The following is a 26,045-nucleotide window of genomic DNA, read 5'->3' as shown; positions in this document are numbered from 1 at the left end:
TCGTCGTATACTGATATTATACACTAATTTTTCAAATGTTGATGTTAGTAATGTCTTGGTGAATAAATATACAAGATTCTCACTAAATTGTATTTGCTTTATATCAATTTTTTAGCTCTATTAGAGTTCATAAATGTAAAAAAACTTCAGTAAGATATATTTGGTTCTATCTTCTTTAATGTATCCACTTCTAATTTAGGCAATACATATTGCATTATCTTCACATAATATGGAATGAGTGTTTGTTGTAAAATGAAGACTGCATGTATCCCAGATATAATGAATGATAGACCGTAACCATATACATTTTTGGTTGACTTCATGGAAAGCTAGAATTTCTAAATAATTCAAAGATGTTGTAATTAAAGTCTATTTGGTAGAGCACATCATATTGCAATTTCATTATAAGTGAAAACATATCCCATCTGTGAGCGATCTTATGAGGGTTAGAAAGGTAACTAGTATATACATATCTAATCAAACTAGGATTTTTAGGGGATTTGATATAATAGAATAATTTTAAATCTCTAGTTTCATATAGGTAACAAAGTATATGTTTGATTTTGTTCTAATGGCGATGAGTTGGTGTAGAGGTAAATTAAGCCAATCAATTCCTTGTATCTAATATGACTCCGATGACATTGAGCTAAATATAATAAGACTCCAATGACATTGAGATACGATATTTCAAAACCGAGTATCTTTTCATCTTCTTCTTTAGGACGAAATGGATCATTTTTTCAGATCAAGAGATTGAACAACTATTGGGGTACTCAAAGGATAAGACTTATCGATTTTAAAGTGTTTTAGCAATATTTCAATATATGTTGATCGATAGATAAGTATTCTATTTGAATTATTCTCGATTTGTAAGTCGAGACAATATTTTGTATTTTTAAAATTTTTCATCTCAAATTCTTTTTTCAAATATCCAACAATTTTTTAGAGCTTTTCAGGAGTTTCAGTTAAATTCATATCATCAATATAAACTGGTACAATGACAAATCCTGATTCTAACCATTTGATAAATACACATGGCCATATAGGGTCGTTCACATAGCCCTTTTTTTTTTTAAATATTCACTAAGGTAATTGTATCACATTCTTTTGGATTGTTTTAATCTATACAATAATATTGTAATTTAATTAAGTATATACCTCTTGAATTGACCATTTTTATTTCAGATAATTTAAATCCTTTAGAGAGTGTCATATAAATTTTAGTATCCAAATTTCTATACAAATAAACAGTAACTACTTTCATTAGATGAATATCTAGTCTTTCAGAGATTGTTAAGCTGATCAAATATTTAAATGTAATTATATTTATCATAGATGCAGATGTTTCATCAAAGTCTATGTTTGGCCTTTAGAAAAGGTATTGGGCTATAAGTCTTGTTTTATGTCTAGCAATCTCATTTTTCTCATTTTTTTTCTCACAAATATTTATTTATATTGAACAGGTTATACATCCTTAGGTGTTGGAACTACAGGCCTAAACACTTAACATTTTGCAAGTAAAGTTAATTTTATTCGAATTGTTTCTTCTCATTTAAGTCAATCATATATTTGTTTGTACTCGTCCACAATACGTGATTCAAAATCATTATCATTCATAATTTCAATAGCTACTACAAATGAAAATACATCATCAATATTAATCGTTTCATGATTCTACATCTCTCATATATAAGCATAATTTATAAATATTTTAGTATTATCGTTTTTTTATTCTTCAAAGTTTGTGCCACTTCAAGGAGCATAACCTCTTCTTGAGGAATATTAGAAAATGTGAATTTTTCAATCACTTTAGGATTCTCATGATTGATATCTATTTAATTATTTGTCTTTCTTTTTTAAGAGATAGTGTCTTTTGATCCAACAGGTCTATCATGCTTCTAACATATAATAGATTAATCAGTCACAACTTGAATGGAATGTTCAACAGTCACATTAATTCTTACTAGTACATTGACAGCTAGTGCTGTGATCTTGTCACTTTTGTCGTATCTACAAATACATCAAACATTTGGTTGGCAATAATTTATAAACGCACTATCCTTTACACTTCAGTTTCACTTTGAGATGTGCGAGGATCTAGTGAGATATAGTAGATGCGTATCAAGTAAGTTCATGTCTAACTTCAAGAGGCATTTTCTTTTCTCCTAAAGGTGGAAATGTTGTCACATCAAAGTGACAATCTATAAAGTATGCATTAAAAAAATCATCTGCTAATGGTTTCAAATACCTAATAATGGATAGTGAATTATATCCAATATAAATTCTCAAACGATGTTGGGGTCCCATTTTTGTGCATTGAGGAGACACAATAGGGACATATATAGCGCAAGCAAATATTTTTAAATGGGATATATCAAGTTGGTAACCAAGAATAAATTATAGAGGAGAATAGTGATGATAAAAATAATGTTGAAGCAAATTAATATTGTAGTATGTAATATAGTATATCCTCACATAGAAGTTAGTAATTGAGTTCTTAGTAATAAACTAAGTGCAATTACCTGGAGTCGTTTAATAAGAGACTTAGTTAATTCATTATGAGTGTGGACATGCGGGACTAGATGTTTAACATCAATCCCCATAAACATACAATAATCATCAAATATCTTAGATGTAAATTCACCTGCATTATCTGATCGCATTGACTTGATCGAATAATATAAGAAATATGTCTTTAATTTGATCGTTTGAGTTAATAGTTTAGTAAAGGCAACATTTCAAATTGGCAATAAACAAACATGGGATCATCATATAAATGCATCAATTAAGACCATAAAATAGTGAAATGACCCACTTGATGGATTAATAGGTCCACACATGTCCCATTAAATCCTTTATACGAATGATGGGGATTAAACTCCAACTTTGGAAGGAGATAGTTTGATTACTAATTTGCTTTGTGAACAGGTGATGCTGGTTTTTTCATTGGACAATAGAATATTTTGATTCTTTAGTGCATGTCCATGTGAATTTTCAACAATTTCACACATTATTATAAATCCTAAGTGGCCTAGACGGTCATGCCAAAATATAAACACTTTTATATCAGAGAACTTTTAGTTCGATACTGCATATGTTTTAATTGTCTTTATAATTGTATAATACAATCAAGATGATAAAACAGACAAATTTTCTAGTACATGTCTTCTTTCGGAGACATTATCAGTTATACAAAAAAATTATGACCATTTTCACTTATGGTTTCAATATAATAACCATTATTTCTTATATATTCAAATCAAGGCCAAAGGACTATTTCCCACCCAAAGTATGCTATTATCTCAAAGTTTCCCCCGTTAACTTTAAAAATCTCATTTACCTACCCGTGAACGATTAAAATTAATGAAACCCTAACCCCTTAAACTTTTATCTCTTTTTCCCCCCAGCCCCTAAAAACTAACCATTTCCCCCTAAGCCAAGTCTTAAAAAATAGTATTCCCCCCCTAGGGTTTAATTTTCAATCCACGATGCCAAATCTGGTACCATCGTCAACAAATAAGCTTTCTCGATGCACCACCATGCTCTGGCAGCCTCTCTTACCATCTCTAGAATACCAATCGACCCAGATCTAGTGTCATCTTATTCTAGAAAGTGACAAAGTTCTTCGTCTTCCTAGACAAAGACGACATTAGATCTGGGCCAATAGATATTCTAGAGAAGGGAAGACAGGTCGTCGGAGCATAGTGGTATGTCAGGAAAGCTTCGTCATTGGCGATGATGTCGGATTTGACGTCAGAAATTGAAAACTAAACCTTAAAGGAGGAATGCCATTTTTTAAAACCTAACCTAGGGGGAATAGTTAGTTTTTAGAGGTTAGAGGGGGAAAACTGGATTAAATTTTAATTTATTTTTAATATTATCGATAAAATGATGATTTTACCTTTAAACCGTTAATTTTAATAGCTCATGGATGGGTAAATAGGATTTTCAAAGTTAACGGGAGAAAACTTGGGAAAACAACGTACCTTGGGTGCGAAATAGTGCTTTGGCCTTAAATCAAAGTAGATTTCTTCTTAATCAACTTGAATGTAATGCATTATTGATGCGTAATTTAGTTCCATTTTTCAATAAAATTATGGCTCTTTGGAGCCTTTAATCAGATTTATTAATCCTAATATAGTATTTATTTTAGCTTTAATTGGTGCTAAAGTTAAAAAAAGTTTTTTTTTCCTTAAAAATTGTGTGTGTTGTTGCATTATCCATCAAATAAATGTCTTCATCATCAGCTTTTGAAGTTAATGCTTCAATTTTAGAGTATATTTCCTTTCATTTAAAAATTATGTTACTCATAACGTAAACAAAATGATGAAATAAAGGAGAACATGATAATAAAATATCAAGATGTTGGGCATTCACATCACTAGTCAAGTAACCTATATTTTTATTCTTGAAACATCAAGATTCATTAGATTGATAAGAATCTAAATCATCAACAAGTTTGAGTCGATTTGTATGGATGTTTAATATCAATCTACCTAATGTTTGTGTATATTACAAGTACGTAACCAATGACATTTATGACCACATCTATTGTTTTATGATTTACTCTATATTATTCTTTATTTCGCTTCAGTCTTAATCCATTTATAGTGGTATGTATAACTAAGATTTTCCATTATAACTATCTTTGAATCAAAATTATTTCATTTATGATCTTACTTACACTCACGATAATTACTACTGACAATCGTTTTCACTTGAGGGAATGACGCAATGCTTGCGGGGCGAGTTAGATGGTTTTTCATTAACGAGAAAATATAATATTAATTCAGAATTTTTTTTCCTAATATTGCTACTACAACAACATATTATTACAAAAAAAAAAAAGGTGAAGAATATTTTCTCTTTCACATTACCTCAGTCAGGGAAAAAATTTTAATATCGCAGAGTTTTACTAAATTACATAGTTATTGGAAGTATTATTGAATCTGATGTTTAAATTCATCTTTCAAATTTCTCTTATGAATATATCATTATATCCGCATGTTGGCCTTGCAATCCTTCGGGAATGTGATGCCAATAAAATAGTGGTCTTGGATTTGTCATTCTGGGATATTTTATTTAATCACTTTTTCAAGGCTCATAAATTCTAAGTGGAGAATTGTGTAAAAAGCTCATTTAATTATATCCATCTAATTTTAAAAACTTCAGGTTCAACTATTATTCATATTCACAAAACTTCTGGTTTTATAGATAATATATTGGGATTAATATTTAAAACCTCAGGTTCAGATATCATCTCATATTTACAAAACTTTTGGTTTTGTAATTAGTATTCTAAATATTATATAATATGTAAAACTTCAATTATGATGATATTTTGGACTTCAAGTCGACATTTTTCACAATTTATGCAAACTTCAAATTGCAAATGAAATATAGTTATTATCGAACAAATAAATATTTTAATGAAATTTGAGACTTCGAGTCCATATATATATATATATTCTCACAATTTTGTAAACTTCAGATTGTAAATTAGATATAATTATTATAATATAAATAAATATTCAAATGATATTCAGGACTTCGGATCCAAATTTATAATTTTACAAAATTCATGTTACAAAATGGAATACAATTATAATTTGTATTTACAAATATGAAATATTTATAAAAATTAATATAACTATAGTTTGTTTTTCTTAAACAAAAAAATATATATAATAAAAAGATTAAATGGAATAATAATAATAATTAAAATAGTTATAGTTTGTATTTTATAAATAAAATAATATCATAATTAAAATATCAATATTTATATCAGATAAATAAAATAATAATATAATTAAAAAACAACTAATATTAAAATGTATCTGAATAAATTATGTTGGTTACGTAATAACAAATATACAAATATACGAAGAAGAAGAAGAGTTGAGAGATAGACTTACATTGAAATAGAGGGAAATAAGAGTAGAGATAATTGGAAGGCAAGTTGAGAAACGCGAATGTAAATTACTTTTATGAATGAATTCCATTTGGACAAGAGTAGAGATAATTGGGAGGCATTGATTGCCTACATAAACCTTGCATTAAAAAATCACTCTCTTTTTGTACTTCATCCGCCCTCAATTTTATATGCATTCCCGCACTGCATTTATTGATTTGATCAGGTGGAAAGCCACCTTCACAACCCCAACCCCCACACCTACCTCCCCCACCCCAAATATTTGTCGTTTTCTTTGTCATTCCTGGCTCCTGACAAACTAATAAAATGATACTCTTGAGTCCAATGTCAATTCATACGACAAAAAGTCATAAACAATGAATAAAATTAACGATTCAAGTAGTGCCCATCAAAATTGACAATTTTCGTAGGCTTTCATGCGCCACTCACGGAGCAAGTGTCTTTGTACCACTAGATTCCAACAAATGTGAGACACGATCAGCATCAATTACATATTTTATTTTACTTGCAAATAAATTTATTATTAATAAAGCAAGAATATCATATCATTTGTTCCCAAAATTCAACAAATCAAACATATGTAACGTGCATTGCATTTTACTTTTCTTGATTGTTGGGAGCCACCAATTAATGACTTATTAATTTGAATAGCTAAATTTTGAATAATTTTAGATTAGATTAGATTAGATTCTTTGCCTTTCAACTTATCATCATAGCTTTGAGCAAGCATCATATCATTTGACTTTGACGATATTACAATATTCACAGGTTTTGCGTTATTTTTAACTTCTATACTCACGCATCTGTACAACAATATTCAGTAATAAAACCCTATGTATGCATAAGAATCTCAGTATTCAAATCTAAAAATTGACATAAGTTTGAAAGTTCATGGCTTAATTAAAAAGGGTTCTCATGCTCTTGAATATAATTTTATTTCTTTTTTTAAAGGTTTTGAGACACATGATCATATCATTTATGTATGATCGAATGTTACTAGGACATCCTACAAAGCATTTCCCCCCTAGGGTTTTTTTCTTCCATCTCTAGTGACTGGATGGCATTCCAACCATCGATTGGCATTCCCACCATCTTCTTCTCCTATCATCAACATTCATTAGACTAATTTCGTCGAATGAAGACGAACCGTCTTTGTCCGACAAAGAGATGAAAATGATTCTTCGTCTTCGTCTCTTTAGTTGAATAAAGATAAATCATCTTTGTACGATTGATAGATCAACATGAGAAGAATCAAAAGAATCTTTTGATGTCAATCTATCAATCGGATGAAGATAATTCGTTTTCATTTGACCAAAGAGAGAAAGGAAAACTGTCTTCATCCGATGAAATTTGTTCGGTGAATGTCAACGGTGGGAAAAGAAGATGGTGGAAACGCCAGCCAATGACAGGAACTGCATCCAGTCATTAGAGATGGAACTAAAAACCCTAGGAGGGAAATGTTGTTTTTCAAAGTTTTATTATAAAAGGAAATTATTAATTTTCTAAATTAAGGAGAAAAATGACCTAAATTTTTAAAGTTTTAAGGATTAGTATTTAAATGATAATTTTACCCTTGTCACTAATAGAAGTTAGCCCATTGGTGGGTGTTTAGGTTTTTCAATTACCACAGGTGTGCTTTCGAGATCAAGCTTGGGTGGGAAATAGTCCTTTGGTCTTTTTTTTAAATCCTTCTTTACACAAACAATATTTCAATCAATTGTTTCATATTAAGAACATATAAATCATATGCCTCTTATTTCTCCTCTCAAAGCTTTTGCTTCAATTCTAATTGAAGGTTTTATTTGAAAAAGACATTTAATCTTTGTTGCTCCAAACTATTACTTCTCTTACAATGCTCATGTTCAAAGGTGTAATACCCACGAGTCAGTATTGAGGTTATCTAATGTTTTCTCATTTTTTGTTCATTTAAACAAGTATAATATGTACATGATATGTGGAATTATCAAATTTAAGTTAAAGTATAAGGGAAAAGAAGGTTTGAATAGTTGTTCCAAAGGTTGAAACGCTTATTCGATGGTAGTTTCTAAAGAATGAAATGCTCTTCTAACAATTATTAGGTTGAAAACTCTATAAAAGAGTTAATCACTTGTTTATCTCTTTATTATTCAACGAAAACAAAACTCTAATTGCTATTTTATTCATCAACCCCCACAAGCATAGATTTAGAGGAGATTCAAGGTCGAGCTTTGTTCTTCATCTGATGAAGAGGTGAGTAGGGATCTCCTTATTCTATTACACTTCAAGATTTGGATTTGTTGAGTTAGTATGTGTATACATGTATACATACATTATGATGATCATGTTTTATTGATGATATGCTAGGCTTGTGGATTTGATCTGATTATATGATCAATTCTGGCATTAATTGCTTATTTTACATGATGTATGATGGAATTGTTAAATTGAAATAAATGTTATATTGACCTTTCTAAATTATGATGTGTTTAATCTAAGACATTGATATGAAAGTACATTAAGTCTTGGTAAATTAATCAAATATAACCTAATTATGGTGGGTTTATTCACATTAGCCATAACTCTAGGGATTGTTCAAATATAGATGAATTATGGGTTTTACCGAAATTGTCAAAATATATAAAGTTGGTTTGACCACTGTTCACTTATATGGAAGCACCTTTCTCACCTGCTAGAGCTCTCCAGCTTTAAATCTTTAATTTTTCATCCATTAATTTTTCAGCTAAATTCATTTTCAAAATAGGTTATTAGGTTGGTATTAACTTGTTTATTCAATTATTTTCACTTAGAGTATCCAATTTTTGTAATCTGACAAAAAAATAGAAAATTATGGATGATATTTTACTCACATAGGAGAACTCTTTATATATATGTACGAGTGACAATAAAAAAGGAAATAAATAATATGCAAGGAGTAGTTAATTTTACAACTGTTTTAGCTTTATAATTTAAAAAAAAAAGAAAATATAACTGTTCCAACAATTTTAAATGAAAGAAATTATAGGAGAGAATGCCCAACTTGCTTAGTAGTCATTGAAATTGATCACACCTAAGAGGTTTAGTGAAGATATCTATAATTTAATGTCTGTATGGAATATATGATGGATGAATAAGCTTAGCTTGAATTTTTTCACGGATGAGGTGACAATCTATTTCTATGTGTTCTGTTTATTCATAGAATACTAGATTTGCAGCAATATAGAGAGTAGCTTGATTACCACAGTAAAGTTGCGTAGGCTGCACTAGATTAGTATTGAGATTTGTTAATAAGTAATTCAACCATTGAATTTCACAAATAGTGGTTATCATGAAGCGATATTCAGCTTTCGCAAAAGAACAAGAAACAATGCTTTATTTCTTTTATTTCAAAGAAATAGGATTATTTCCCAAGAAAATGCAATATCCAGTAAGAGATCGATGAAAATTGGGACAAGTGGCCCAATCAGAATCACAAAAAGCATGAAGTTGTAGAGTACTGGTGAAGGAAAGGAGAATTCCTTAACCTACGAGTTGATTTCAAATATCTCAAAACTCGAAGAGTAGTCTGTATATGAGGTTCACAAGTTCATTCATAAATTGAATTAAAATTTGAACAAAATATATAATATATGGACAATTAATTGTCAAGTATATAAGTCTTCTAACCAAATGCCAATATTTTGAAGAATCACGGAAGAAAGCACCATCATTAGGGAGAAGTTTCAAATTTTTCTCAATGGGAAATGGAGATGTACAAGCACCAAGCATGCCCATATCTTTGAGAATCTCAAGTGTATATTTCCTTTGACGAAGATGAATTCCTTTCAAAGATCAAGCTACTTCAACACCTAAAAAATGTTTCAAAACTTCCAAGTCCTAAATGTGGAAATGAGAGTGAAGATATTTTTTAAGATTTGAAGTAACCATGGAAGAAGAACCAACACAGCTACAAAACTAATATATACTAGCATTTTTTTGTGGCATTTGATTAAAAGTCACTAAAGAATATGGAAAATTAAAAAATTAATAACTTATTGTGACATTTATAATAATTGTCATTATAAAAATACTTTCTTATTATATTAAGTTTTAAATGATATATTGACATATATTTTTGCTTTTTATTATTATTATTCAATTATAAAGATAATGTCTTTATTTTATTTTTTAGAGAAACTGTTTTAAGGGGAAAAAATTTGCTTTATTGATTTCTCTAGAGATATTGCTTTGGGGAAAAAAATATTGTTTTAAGAAGAGCACTGAGAGATTTCAGGCAGAGTTTAATTATCTATTGTTAATTAGGTAAGTTATTACTTTATAAATGATGTTTTCTCATGATTTCTTCAATTGGTTTCCAAATAATTTCAATAAAAAGTTTTATTTTTTATTTTGTAAGTTTGATTGGTTATGTAAGTTTTCATGTTTTGAGTCAATTGAGCAAACTTTATTTTTCTCAAGTTTGAGTTTTAATTTTATACAACTTCCTTACATTTTGGGATTTTTTTTCTTGTTATTTGATATTATTTCTATTATTCTTTTCTTCTAGGTTAATGTTGTTGTGGTCTTGTAGAATCTTTGGCAATGTTATTCTTTTACACATTGAATCAAACAGTTTGTTTGTCTTATGACTCTTCTTTTTATTTTTATTTGATCTTAAATAGCCCTTTTTTTTAACTTTGTTTTTTTTAAATCTTGGGTATATCTGAATCTTTATATTTTGATCATTTTTATGCATTTTGATTTGTTTGATTTTATTTTAAATTGAAATATGGTTTTTTTATTTTGAATTTTTTGGGTTACAATATGATTGATTTGTTTTAATTATTTTCTTCTATCATCTATTAACTTTTTTTTTTTAAGTTGCATAATTGGTTGATCATTTAGAGTTGCATTTCTTCAATCTTTTTTTAGAGCTTATTATAATTAAAAGTTATATGTATTTTTTGTTCTTGTATTTTTGTACACAAATTCTAATTAACTACTTGGATATTTATTTTGAAAGAACCTAAACTCTCATGTAATTTCTAATATTATGCAATTTTGTTATTTTCAATGAAAGTATAAAAAATGATCAATTGATTATTGATTATGCATTTCATCAACAACTATTATGGAAAAAAATATTTATGTGGCTATTATAAATACCATAATAATTTATTGATTAATTTATTTGTGGTTTTTGTGGTATTTGCAATTATCATTAAAAATAATATTGGCCAATGAAAAGACAATACTTTTTGGGTGCGTTTGGTTAAGGGTTTTTAAGATTACTTTAGTAATCTATATTTTATTCCCTTGTTTGGTTTGTCAGTAATAAAAGATTACAGTAATCTTCTATTACCAATGCTGACGTGGCAGGTAACATAGGTGGTAATTTGATTACCACCTTCACCTTAGGTATTTAAAGATTACTGGGGTAATCTTGAGTTTATTATAGAAAAATTATTATTTATTAATTTTTTGAGATAAAAATAAATTTATTTTTAATTAATATGACAAATAATATAAAAAATATTTAAAAATAATTATATTCAAGGGCATTTAAGTAAAATAATTTACTAGTAATCTTTTATTACCTTTAACCAAACATAATAATTATTTATACCTATCAAATTTTATCAAACATAGTAATCATTTATACCCAGTAATCTTCTAGGTAATCTATCTTCAAGGTAATCTTTCTATTTTAGTAATCAAACATTACCCAAACCAAACGCCCCCTTTAGGTTTTAGTAGCAATTACAAATACTAGTACAAGTTATGTTTAGGGAAAAAAGAATTGTTTTTATGATAATTTTAAATACTATAGATGATTGCCAATAACTTGTCTCACTTTTAATAGTATTTATTTTGTTTATATTCTAGCGTGGTAAATAATTGTCACTAAAACTTATAACGACACAAGATATAATAACATTTATTCAAATGTCAATAAAAATATTAGCGACATTTATAAATGTCACTGAAAGTCTTTAAAATGTCATAAAATGGTTATTATGTTTAGTGCAATTGATAACTATGTCATCAATATAGATGAGAACAACAATAAAGGAATCGCATTTCTTCATTGTGAACAAAGGAATAATCAGCCTTAGATTGTTGAAAACCAACATTTTGTAAAGCAACAGTGAATTTAGAGAAGCAATTCCTAGATGCTTGCTTGAGTTAGGAAAGAGATTTGTTCAAGCGACAAGCATTATTTTCACCTTGATAAGAAAAACCAAGACATAATTTCATGTAAACTTCCTCTTGTAGATCATCATGCAAAAATGCATTATTGATATCTAATTGTTAAAAAGTCCAATTATTGATAGCAACAATTGCTAACGAAATTTGGTCAGTAACCAATTTAGCTTTCATGGTAATCCAAACCCTTTATATATGTATACCCATTTGCAATAAGGCACGCCTTGTAACGTTCTCCCGAACCATCAAAATTATATTTGATTTTATATACTCATTCACAACTTATCGGTTTTTTGCTAAAAGGTAACTTTGTGAGATAAGTTTTGTTTTCTTCAAGAGCGCTAATTTTTGCTTTCATAGCCTCATGCCAACGAGCATCCTTAACCGCCTCAATAAAACTAGTGGGTTTAAAAGAGGAGGAAAAAGCTACAATAAAATGCTTATGTGAAAAAGATAAATGTTGAGATGAAAGATATTAAGAAAGAGAAAAAAAGGTACCTTTTAAATTATTTGTCAGGTGGACTGGTGTTGGACTTGGTTTAAAAGTCATGACATTAAGAACATAATCTTTAAGATAATTAAGTTGCTTATAGTTACGAGTGAAGCGACATTGAGGTATAATTGGGGATGAGATAAGTGCAGAGTTTGATTCCAATTTAGTTGAGGAGACTAGTTCAAATGGTAAAGTTGTTTCATTACATGAAGAGTCAAAAAGATTATCACACGAACTAGTATGATCACTAGAATTTTAGATGTCAGGATAGATAGGATTTGAGTTATCTACTGCAGAAACTTGTTCATCTTAAGCCAATTTAGGAATGATGAAAGGTGAAAATGAGTCAAAATATTGGTAAAGGAAAATTTGTTTCATGAAAAAATTACATCCCTATTTGTAAAATATTTTCGGCTAGTAAGATCATATAGTTTAAAACCATGTTGTCTATGTAGGTATCCTACAAAAACACATTTTCTTACTCTAGGACCAAATTTGTAATGATACATATGACCAATAAAAGCTTAACAAAGAAAACAAAACACACACAAATGATCATATTTATGTGTATGATTAAGAAGATGTTCATGGGGTGTGATATCATTTAAAATAGGTGATGCGGCCAATAGCACCACTATCAATAATCCATTAATTTAAAAAACCAAATGACGATAAGCATACATGATTACCTATGAGATTTATAGTTAGTTGTTGTTGGCTACTTGATTGGCTGAGACCTAATATTTGCTTATATTGTTCTAGTGTAAATTGTGTTGATGAGTTATTACCAACAACATTGGTCATATTAACAATATTGGATGTTTGAGATCCTTTTGTATTTTGCTTGCCACAATAATTTGATTTGTTACATCCTTTGTAATTTGATGGAAAACCATGAAGCTTACAACATGTAGCATTTATGTGGCCCTCTCTATTGGAATGATCATGATGGCGAGATGCATTACTGTAATTTTTTATGCTACTAAAGCTACTCCTTTAGTTGTGGTTGGCAACAAAGCTTGAAGGTCTCGTTGAGTTTCTTCTTGTAACACAAGGGAATAGGCCTTGGTTACACTTGGTAGTGAACCCATCAAGAGAATATGGTTGCTGACAATACTAAATGAATCATGAAGGCCAGTTAAGAATTGTATAAGTTACTACCTATGATAAAAAGAAAGAATTTCTTACTTTGTAGCAATTGAACAGGCAGGTAAAGAGAAATAAGTTAAGATTTCCTCCCAATAGCCATTTAAATGGTTGAAATATATGATGACAAAATCAACTCCTTGCTCCATGTTATTAATGGTCCTTTATAGATAAAAATTCTTGGGTTGCTACTCAAAGACAAAAACAATATTATAACACTTAACTTAATTAGCACATTATAAAATATGCATAATTTACAAAAATATGTTTAACACCATCATTCATATCAGAAGCATTTTTTAAGAAAATCATCCACCATAACTATGTGTAGTCAAATAAGCATTACATAAAGTATAGTTAAAATACATAAATTCATGAACTTTAACAACTAAAAGATTGAAAATGACTTGTCTGTCCTTATATCAATTCCTCATGCTGACTCGTCATTCCCAACTGCCATATCCCTTTTAAGAGCTTCATTAATAATCATAGACTTTGCTATCATCATATCCCTTTTGAGAGTTTCATTAACAATCATAGATTTTGCTAATATCATATCCTTTTTAAAAGCATCCATAACAACCATAAACTTTGCTAACATCATAGCTAAGTCAGAAAGGTCACCAATACAGTGATGTAACCTTCTTATAAACTAAGTCCACATCTTTGTTTCTTCCTTTCCACCAATATCAAACGTCATTAGATAAATTTGATTAATGCCATATTTTCCTACAACTATAAAAGTGTTCTGTGGTACCTGCCTTTCAAAAATACACTGTCAATATAAATCATTAGACAACAGTAGTCCTAAAACACCTTTATTGAGCACCTTAATGTCATAAAAAAAACTTAAACTAATCAGAATCATTAATCCCAATACGTGTCACCATTCTATGGTTACGTAACTTAAGGTTATAATAGTACTCAAATAGAAAAGTAAAACACTTTTCTAGTGAACCTCATTACACATTTAAAGCACAATTTTTGGCAAACCAGACTTATGTGTATGAAATACAATCTTGAATCTCTTTGTCATATCAGTGATGATTGCTTTTGACCTATAAATATGATCAATCATGAAAAATATTGTTTTAAATTTAAAATTAGTTCTAATGCCTTTACACCAATCTGTCTATGATTGAGCATGATTTGATCCCTAAAACAAGTGTGATCATTATCTAAGTGGTGTAGTTAAAAATTATCACAACCCTAAATCATTATTGCCTGTTTCTACCATCGACATTACTCATGTAGACATTTGATTTCTAATTGAGACTCAGTTGACTACAAAACTTTGTAATGGAAGCTACTTTATAAAGCATACTTTGAAATGCATCTTATAAAATGTCCTCATTATAAAAAAATATCATGTACTTCAAAACTCATATCGTACCACATTGAGACATTACCAACCCTCATAAGGAAGATTCAGATAAGGCGACAAAACTCAATGCATTAATTTAGGAACAATGACATGAACATTTAGCAAAGTTGCCCATAATAAAGTAGCCATTCACATCTTCAACTAGACTCAGCTCCCCCACTCTGATCCACTCCAATAATATATGAACTTTTTTCAATATTAGTAGTTTTATCAAACTCAGGATCTTTTACCAAAATATCATCCATCGCTACCCCTCAATCGAATGCATCCCAAGTTGGTACTTTATCTTTTCAACCACAAACCAATTCCTTAGTATTCATATAAAATTCTATATCATCCTCAAATTTTTCATCATTAACACAATGCTTATATTACAACTTTCATCATCTTTTGTGGCACAATGTAGTTATGCCATCTCCACAATAACATATGCATAATAATGATCCCTTTTTTTTTTTGTTGACGTGAAAGATCCCTTCTTATATTGTTTCTCATAATGCTCTTCTTTCCTTACAACTAACCCTCACAAAAAGATATGTCACTTGTTTCATTCTTCTAGCAAATGCTATGAAGCATCGAATCTCATAATTATTGTGGATCTCGTAAGAAAATTTATTGATTGAGTTTTCAACATTCATTAATATGTGGATATGTTAACGTCTTAGATTGATTTCCAAACAAAATCTCAAAGCCTCAACCAATCCTTAGTAAGTAGTTTCTTGTTCAATTATCAACATTTTTTTATTCCCACCATCGTATCTCATTATATTGTCATCTCCAGATATCCATTATTTTCTATACCAAATTATAAATATTACTTAAGTCATAAAAAAAAAATCTTGTGATTAGTAAAACAAGCTTGGTTATAACAATATTTGTCAAAATTTATGAATATACAATGAGAAAACATCTTTAAATATCCATTGCCCTCCACATGATAAAATATGTTTCTAAAATATCATTATTAGCTTATCACACTTACTACATCTACCCTGTCTATCGTGCCTACGTGACCCACTTTGCCCAAAACACCCCTACCCTCTTTTTCAATTAATTTTTCACAATTATAACTTAAAAATCATATAAATCTTTTGTACTAATGTAAATTTGAATTAAATAAACTATTCTTAAAACTAAAATTAACTACAAAACAACCAAAATTGCTGAAATAACGATAAAGGAATTATCACTCTTATCTTAATCCTATCCAAGATTTTATATATATTGCACAAAAGTTAACTCTAAATCATATAAAAAAAGTTAAAAATCATACTTATAACTCATATTAACAATAACAATTAAGATAAAATAAAAAACATAGGTTTGGAACGAAAAATGGAGGGTAGGAGTGATCATTCCTACCATCACTCCTACACCAAGAAATTGATTTAAATTTTCACTTTCAGTTCCTCAAACAAAATAATAAAAAACATGATGAAGTGCTTATATACTTGGATTAAGATAAATTTGTTGTCAGAAATCTTTTATTTTTAACTAAATTTTATATGAAATTATGGATGAAGAAGTGTTTGAGATGCTAAGGCTCTTTCCATTAAAGATAAAGGTAAAACAAATATTAATTTGGGATCTTGGTTTTATTTGTATAATCCATATTGCGTTGATTAATATCATTTAGACCAATAAAATTAGGTTATTCTAATTAATTTTCCAAAAGTAAATAAATTTAAAATATAAGTAAATAATAATATTGCTAAACTCAATAAATTATCACAAGTATGTTACAATAATCCTCTTCAATTTTGTATGTTCTGAAATCATTGCACGATGGTCTCTGTCAATACTTCATAATATATCTCTCAGTATATGGTATTAAACAATCATTCAATTACTGATCTCCCAATTCAGTTACACAACGAACTTTTGATAATATTTGTCATAGAAATAGTTTTTTGAACTACCGTTAATATTGTAGCAACTGACAAGATCATTGATAACTTGACTAACAAATGTACAAAGGAAATGATAATATTTTTATTGTAGCAACCATCTTTTCAATGAGACCTCCAATTCCTAGGACTCCAACAAATCTTTTGTAGTAAGTGTATATTAAAAAAGAAAGTTCTCGAGTTGACATTCAATTTCAATTAAAGTAACTGCAAAAAAATCATTTGAATAAAATTCTGCAACACGAATCAGTTATTCAATTCATGAATGTTAGTCGATTTGCAAAGTGGATTTGTCAAGTGAATTTTGGGGTTAATTTGAAATTTGAAAGGATTTCATGTTCACAACTTCACCCAAATTAAATATTGTTTCGATAATTTAGGAATTTAAGCAATCAATAGGGTCAGTTTTGTTTAAACAAGTCTGGTGAGCCCATGTTGCCCTGACCTAATGCGAAAAGGTATATCAATCTATAATATTATCAATATAAAACAATACGGGTCATATTATATGATATATCCACCGATAAATACCAAGTTTAAATTCACCATATAATATATATTATTTTTTATTTATATCGTATTGAAATACATAATATATATAGCGTACAATACTAATGCCGTTTTTCAAATTAAACCCTAAACCCTAAACAAAAAGTAGCATTAAGTTTTTATTTTTAATTTTATTTTAGAGTTGCCGCATGCAAAAATTTAAATTTACGAAAAAAAAAACCCGAAATATATTTTTAAAAAATGAAGAAATAATTAGTCAATTCTTCTGGCCATTGATGCTGCGTCTGATCTTAATTTTAATTTTCTTGTCAATCATCTATACGTTTGTTGGCCCCATGAAAGGCATAGAGGAAAATATAGATCGTCAGCATTTTTTAGATATTAAAAACATATCTATCATCTTTCCTACAAAAAGCGTACCGAACAAAAATATTTTCGGTGGAAATTACAAAAATCTTATTAAAATCTACTCTCTTTTTTTTAATAAAAAAATAAAGATAATGAAACTAACCCATTTTTTATTTCATTTTCATTTGCACCTGATATTGGAAATAAGTTCAAAACAATCAAAAACTCAATCCAGATTTAGACAATTAACGATTCAAATTAGAAAATAAGTGGTATTCCATTTCTAATAATAGATTAAACTCTTCTTATGTCTTTAATTAACAGTAATTATATTGAAGAAATTATTATGTCTGGCTGCTAAGAAAAACTCACAAGGATCCAGAATCCAGTGTCCCTCCCTTGAAATTCATACCAAAAACATTGAAATTTATACTTTAGAATCAAGTGGTAATTAAAAAATTATAATCAATTATCCCTTATTATTTTCAAATTTTGTTTGACTCGACTGCTCTAGACTATAATATTTTTCCTATTTTCTTATTACTTTGACTTTATTTGAATCTTTGATCTTTTAAATTTTTAGATTTTTTTTTTAAATTTATTTGTATTGATTTTACTATAAACAGGTTGAAATTCCACCGTTTCAAGCAAATAATCAATAATATCATTTATTGTGAATCTGATGATATTTGTCTATTCTTCACTTTTTCAAATGATAATTAAGTCTACCTCAACAATTAGAAAATTATAAGAGTAAACAATTTCCAGAAACCACAGTGTCCACCCTTTAAATTCTAAAGTACAAACGTTATAAAAAAGAAAACTAATAATAGAATGGCATAAAAGTCAGTTCATCTATCCGAAATTTTCGCGAAAAATGACCAAAAAAAAAATTAGCTTGCATGGAATCTCACCAGGAAACCTTGGCTGCTGAAATTTTGGTCAAATCTAACGCAATCACGGACAACCACTTTTAGTGATAATATAGTATTTTCAAAAAATTAAAATAATTATAAATAATATGATAATGTAATTTGCCTCACTCTCTGTTCGGAATTTCATTAATAAAGTTATCGATTACGTTTTGGGTGGAATTTTATTGTTTAAGAATTCAGAGTGAAAACTTATGATTTTGCTAAACTTTAGATGGACAAAAAAGTAATTTACAATAAATTATAATTTATGTGTTCCCGTTAGCTCGTGTTACTGTATCATATTGATGAAAGAAATTATCTCTTATAATTTAATAAAACTATATTTACCTATTTTAAATACACTAATATATATATACTTTATTATTATATGATTTTAAATTAAGAATAAAGTAATTTTTAATTATATAATAATATATTTAAATATATATTTTTATATATTTAAAATAGATATGTATAGTACTACTCTTTATAATTATCCAATCCTTATAAGAAAATTTTCATGAAGGGATCAATTAAAATTCTCTGGAAACGAAATATTTCGAAATAGTTTTCTTTTACAAATTGGGAGAAATTTTAAATGGTTTCTAAATTAGGCATTAACAGAAGCTCCATTTTTCTTTTAATGTCTTTATCATGTTATGGTTTTTAGATCCATAAAAACAATGATTTGACGTGATCACAATATTACACTATAAAATATAACAATAAAATTATGTATAATAATAATAAATATAATTTCAGTTAAGATAATTTTTTACACTATTTATTTACATGATACCACACAAAGTTAAATGGGTTAAGGTTGAGCCTAAGCAAGATTAAGTCGTTATTAAAAAAAAAAAAAAAAGGTCTTTGATGGGTCAACCCACCTAACCCATTTACACGTGTAATGATCCATTTAATTAAATGGGTTAACAAATCAACCCCAACCCATTTAATCTAATTATACATGGGATGACCAATTTTAATCTAGCTAGATATGGAATGACTCATTTAACCCAATTAGACATGAAATGACCCATTTAACACATTTAATATTTATTTTTAAAAAATTAACTTATAATAATTATATTATTAAAAAAATGTAACATTGTGTGATATTAAAAAATTTAATTGTAACACAAAATTTTGTGTAAGGGTAAGGGTAAGGGTAAGGGTAAGGGTAAAGGTAAGGGCAAGGCTAAAAACAAGTTCAAGTCAAAGCCCAAACCTTAGGCACTGTCAAGAATACGTTGGGTCTATAAGTGTAAAAATCGAAATTCATATTACACAATCCACTCACTTACTCAATTTTATTTAATATATGATTCTCTTTCTTTTTATTTGAGTCTCCAACACCCCCGTTCAAATGTGACCACTATAGGCTGTTAGACCTTTGTTTTAACTCAATCGAATTTTGGCTATATGTGTTGTCACTTGTATCCAGAAACACTTTAGACCCACTGTTTGGCTTGTGTTCTAATATTATATTAGGAATATATTGGGTTTGTAAGTAGGAAGATCGAAACCTATATTACAAAAAACCAATTGACTTTTATTAAAGTCTAATCCACACACTTATATGTCATTTACTTTATTCAATTTTATCTGATGTAGGACTCTATTTCTTTTTATTTGAGTCTCTAACATCCCCGCTTAAGTGCAACCATCATAGGCTATTGACTCGTCGTTTTGACTCAGTCAATTTTTGGCTGGGTACATTATCACTTATATTCAAGAACACTTTAAGCTATTAGGCTAATTGTTTGACTTGTGCTCTAATATCATGTCACGAATATATTAAGTCTATAAGTGTGAAGATCGAAATCTATATTACACAAAATCAATGAGCTTATATTAAGGTCCAATCTATGTACTTATAACCATTTACTTTACTCAATTTTATTAGATGTGAAACTCTCTTTCTTTTTATTTAAATCTCTGACAAGTACAAACTTAACTTGTTTTATAGCATGTTGGTGGCATTGGGAAGAAGAATACAAAGGTAGTCTGCTTTTATTATGGTAAGTCAGCCTATTGGATGAGACACTACAAGGCCTTTTGAGTAAACAAGTATGTTTATAATTGAGTTCAACTTATCTCTTATTTCATCTTAAGTAATAGACACTAGATGTAATCTCACATTTGTAATAATGTACAAGATCTAAGGCTGAATAGAGCGTTTAGTCGAGGAGAGGTAGACCTATATGTTAGAACTGGAGCACATGTAGTTACATTAGTTCGTAATTTCTATTTATTTTATGTTTGTGCACTGGGCTAGTTTTAATTCTAAGAAATTGTTATTATATTCTAATAGTATCTATGAATATTATTTTTGTGTCTACTTTAGATAAATTGGGATATTCATTTAAAATAAATGGAGGTTTATTATCTTTTAGTTTAAATGATATCCATTATGGAATTATCTCATTAATTAATATTTTTGCATATTTTTTACTTAAATACTAACATTCTTATTCTTAATATAAAGAAAGCCACACATGGTGAACTAAATTATACATATATGTGGAACTGTAAGCTTGGTCATGCAAACCTAACCTACATTTCAATGTTCCAAAAGGATGATGTGTTGAAATCTTTTAATCTATAGTCATTTGATAAATGTGAGTCATTCTTTTTTGGCAAGATAACCAAGTTGTCTTTCACTAGACACAATGAGGGAGCAACCAAACTATTAGACATCATTTATAAAGATATATGTGAACCTTTAATAGTATATTCAGAGGTTGTTATCCATACTTCATCACTTATACTGATGATTTCATTAAATATGGTTATATGTTTCTTATGAAACACAATTTGAATCCTTTGAGAAATTCAACGAATAAAAGTATGAAGGAGAAAATCAGTTGGGCAAAGGTATTAAAATCCTTTATCTAATCAAGGAGGCAAATACCTAGCTAAAAATTTGTGGGATAATATTACAACTCACCCTTCTTGATACACTATAACATAATGGTGTATCTAAACAAAAAAAATCAAATCTTGATAGATATGGTTCATGTTGGAGTCAGTGGTCTACATACAATCTTCTTGAAAATATAAATCGAAGTAAAGTTGTATTCAAAATTTTAAGTGGCTCTTTTTATCTATAAGTGTATATGTTTACACGTATACTTAGATAAATGTCCTTAGGTTAGTAAAATCGTGATAAGGGGATCAACGTGTAATTTGATCATGAGGACTTTATGAGCACATATGGTAACCAGTCTAAAAGCATCTATAGCCTTAGTATTATTATGACATAAGCACAAATAATATGGTAAAGCTATCATAGTGTTGAATACTTTATCAAAAGGTAATAGTAGATCTTACATATAGATGTTATTGATGTCAACCTGGTGTAATACATGGATTCATATTGACTGCATGTTTATCAAATTGACCCATTAAGAGGATTCCACATAAACGATAATCCTAATGTCTATAAAATAAATCTTCTAATAGATGATAATGCATATGATTATTGGATTTGATGCCTGATCCAATGTTAATTCAATCATTGTTAGACTAACCAAACATTAATATTAAGGATAACCTAAGGTACACACAACTTTTGTGCCCTGGTCTTGATGAGATATAAGTTGATCAAATGATATGAATGCACACCATACCATTGAAAGGTTGACACAAGTCTTCCATTGATTTTTTATCAGTTGAGTAGCCATTATGTTTTTGCTAGAGGCCACCCATGAACTTATTCATTGCATACACAATAGAGATTATATAGTTCACACACAAGAAATGGTTGATAGACATGATTAAAAGGTTGTGGGTTAATTACATATAGAGTGAATCACACCTGAACATCATGACTTTGAGCTCTATTAATGAGTCTATATGAATCCAATCATATCATGATGGATGTCTCACTCGTTGTTGGACCTAAGTATAAAGAATTAATATATTAAGGGTCAAATAGTAATAATCTAATGTTTAGGGATTAGAAATAAATATTGAAAGTTGGATTAGGGCCTAGATTCACAAAGAGTGAATCACCCTAAATCATCCAAAAGTAGTGAATTTAAATCTCTAAAAATGTGTATTAATATTTAAGAATAAATATTCAGGGCATTTATTGGCTCAATTAATATATAATAAAAGTATTGGATCAAAAATGCAATTAATTTAAGTCAAGGGGTGGACTAAATAAAATGTGTGTTAGGGTTTTGATATATCTCGTATAAATTGAGATAAATTTTATAACCCTTAAGACTTTTAGTGTAATATCCCCAGGTATATTCCAAGGGTAATTATGTCTTTTAACCCTGTTTTGAGATATTTCTCATTTTAAGTATATATATATTTTCACATGTATGTGTGTTTAAATATATATATATGCATAAATAACTCTATATATATATAGAAATATATAAAAAAAAAAAAAAAAGAAAAAGAAAAAGAGAAAGAGATAAAGATGTATATAAAGAGAAAGAAAGAAGACAAAACAAAAGAAACTTCAAGACTTTTCCATCATTCTTCCGTCCATTCTAGCAGCCACCATTCTCCATGCTAATTGCTTTTGTTTTGTGAAGATAAAAGAAGAACTTGAAGGGGTTTTGAAAGACAAAATAAGAAAAGGAAACAAATAAACACTTTGAAAGCTTTGATAACCAAAAGATCTCCTTCCTTTCCCTTTTACCTATGATTATATATATTTGATACATGTTATATGAATATGTTAGTGTATTTTGATATTGATTTAAGGTGATTTTAGTGATAAAGGAAGCAAGACAAGGAAGGGGAAGCCAACTTGCAAAAATTGGCTTGAAACAAGGTAAGGGGTATCATCTTGATATGTTGCATGTTTTAGGCTTTTGGTTCCTTGGATCTATGTTATAAATGATGATTTTGAAGTTGAGAAATATTGTTTTACCATTTGGAGTGTCTATGTATGTGATTTTGTTGATGGCAGAGAGTTGGATAATATTTACAGTTTCAGTGAAGACAGTTTTTTGCCATTGAATTCATCCCACGTTTTGGCTGTCTTATCTGATGAATCATGAGTGCTATTATAGCGTGTTGGAAAGATCTTTGAATTCTCTTTCCAATGATATATGGTTTGTATGAATTAGAGATCATTTGGACTGTTAAATATTGTATGAACCAAAAGGACTATTTTACCAAATAAACAATGAAGACAGTTTTTGCCACTAATTTCATCCCACGTTTTGACTGTCTTATCTAATGAATTATGAGTGCTATTATAGCATTTTGGAAAGCACTTTGAATCCTCTTTTTAATGATATATAGCTTGTATGAATTAGAAACCGTTTGGGCTATTAAATTGTATGAAAAAGAAGGCTACCCTGCCAAATAGTTGTTCTGTGAACAGTATTTCACAGTTTTTGGAAAGAAAGAAAGAAAGAAAAGAAAGGAAAGGAAAGGAAAGAAAGGAGAGAAAAAGAAAAGAAAGAAAAGGAATTTGGGGCTCAAGATTCAGGGGTCGTCCCAAGAGTATGGTCTGGTGAGTTATGAATAGATTTAAATGGAAGCAAGATTAGTAAGATATAAGACACGCATGCATGTTATGAACTATGAGGGGGCACTTTACACTACACCGCCTGTAGTAAGGCACATCTGTAGTAGGACATAGACCCCTAGTAGGGTCCGCTCGTAGTGGAGCTCAATTCAGATTCAAAATGATGCAGTGAGAGAAAAGAAGAGAGCTCGAGCTTAGAAAGATGTCAAATCCCTATAGTCAGCTTCCAAAAAGTATTAAATAGACACCAAATGAGACAAAGTATGACCCAAATAGTAAAGAATAAACTAGATTATCCCTTCGATTTCTTATGGAGGTTATGAATGAGGTTGAGTCCCAAAAGTGAGTTAGAACAGGAAAAGAGATAGTTTACTTAATTCTTTTCCCTTACTGAGTGTTCTTATCTCTCACTTCCTTTTCTTTCAGGATTGCAGGTAAAGGTGATCGAGGTAGCTGCAAGGCAGGGTCAGGTCAGTGTAGGTAGATCCGGTTGGAGCAAGCTATCTCTGGTTTATATTATATGCATACAATGGTATGTTCTTGTCGACTTTTGACCTTTTTAATATGATGGTACAGTTGTATATGATTACTCCACGTATTCAAATGCTTTCAAATGAGTTTTCATATGAGTATATACATCTTTTGTTCGCTTCCAGATTTTCAGTTTTCTTAGAATACTTTCTTAACACTTTTAGTAATGCGTTCATGTTAAAGTATTTTAAAAGAAAAAAAATAGACGTTCCGGATATTAATTTGTAACATTTCTCCTTTGGTGGGTAGTACTTCTAGGGAGGGATGTTACATTTAACCTCCTAGTCTTCCCACCTTGTTCATAGAGAGAAACTTTTCTCTCTTCTTCCAATACAATATTCACTTAAAAACAAGATGATCAATCAATAACTTAAGCCCTAAACACCTTTTACATGTTTGTGTATTTATGGATGCCTCTATGTAGACAAGTAAATGCCTTATCAACTTATAGAGAGCTATGGAAGAGTTCAGGATGATTCCGAGGTGAAACTCTACATGTAGAGCCTATAAACACATGTTTGGTTTTGAAACACCTCTCTATTATACTTATAACACCCCTAGATTTTAGTGTTAGGGTTTTAATGATCAAAATTTTTATTTTTCATTATATTTTTGCTGCCATGTTTGCTAGAATGGGGATCATATAACCATAGAGTAGTATCAAAGCCACATGGTCCTTGTTATATGTATAATAATTGTTTTTTTTTTGGTGATTAACGTGTTTGTATGATCATAATTTTGCTATAAAATGTTAGTACGGTCATTTTAACATTTATTTTTTTAAAATTTTATTTAGATTTGATTCTTTTATTTAATTTGAATTTTTTTGAAAATTAAGTGATTGGTTGTGATTTATCATTCGATCTTGTGTTGTCGCATGCAATCTCATGTTAAAATGTGAATTTTTCATAAGATAATTGATCAAGAGGTCTCTCGAGCACCGTGGGACCATGAGAGGGTAGTTCATGCCCGTAAAATCTATTGAGATTGAAGGGCATGGCCAAAATTTGAAAGAATTCATGAAAACCTTAACCTAGAATTTCTAAGATTCAATCAACCAAATTCAAACCAGTCAATTGGTTCAAACAATAGCTTTGGCCTTGTGATTTAGCCAATTCACTCGGCTAGTTTAGCCTAAATCGGTTGACTAAATTTTTAATAGTGAATCATTTTTGAATTTTTTGAGTTAATGCTCAGAGGTTCAAATCGATATAC

Source organism: Mangifera indica, chromosome 10 (assembly GCF_011075055.1).
Source record: "Mangifera indica cultivar Alphonso chromosome 10, CATAS_Mindica_2.1, whole genome shotgun sequence".
In the NCBI taxonomy this organism is placed as follows: domain Eukaryota; kingdom Viridiplantae; phylum Streptophyta; class Magnoliopsida; order Sapindales; family Anacardiaceae; genus Mangifera; species Mangifera indica.
This window is presented reverse-complemented; position numbering follows the sequence as displayed.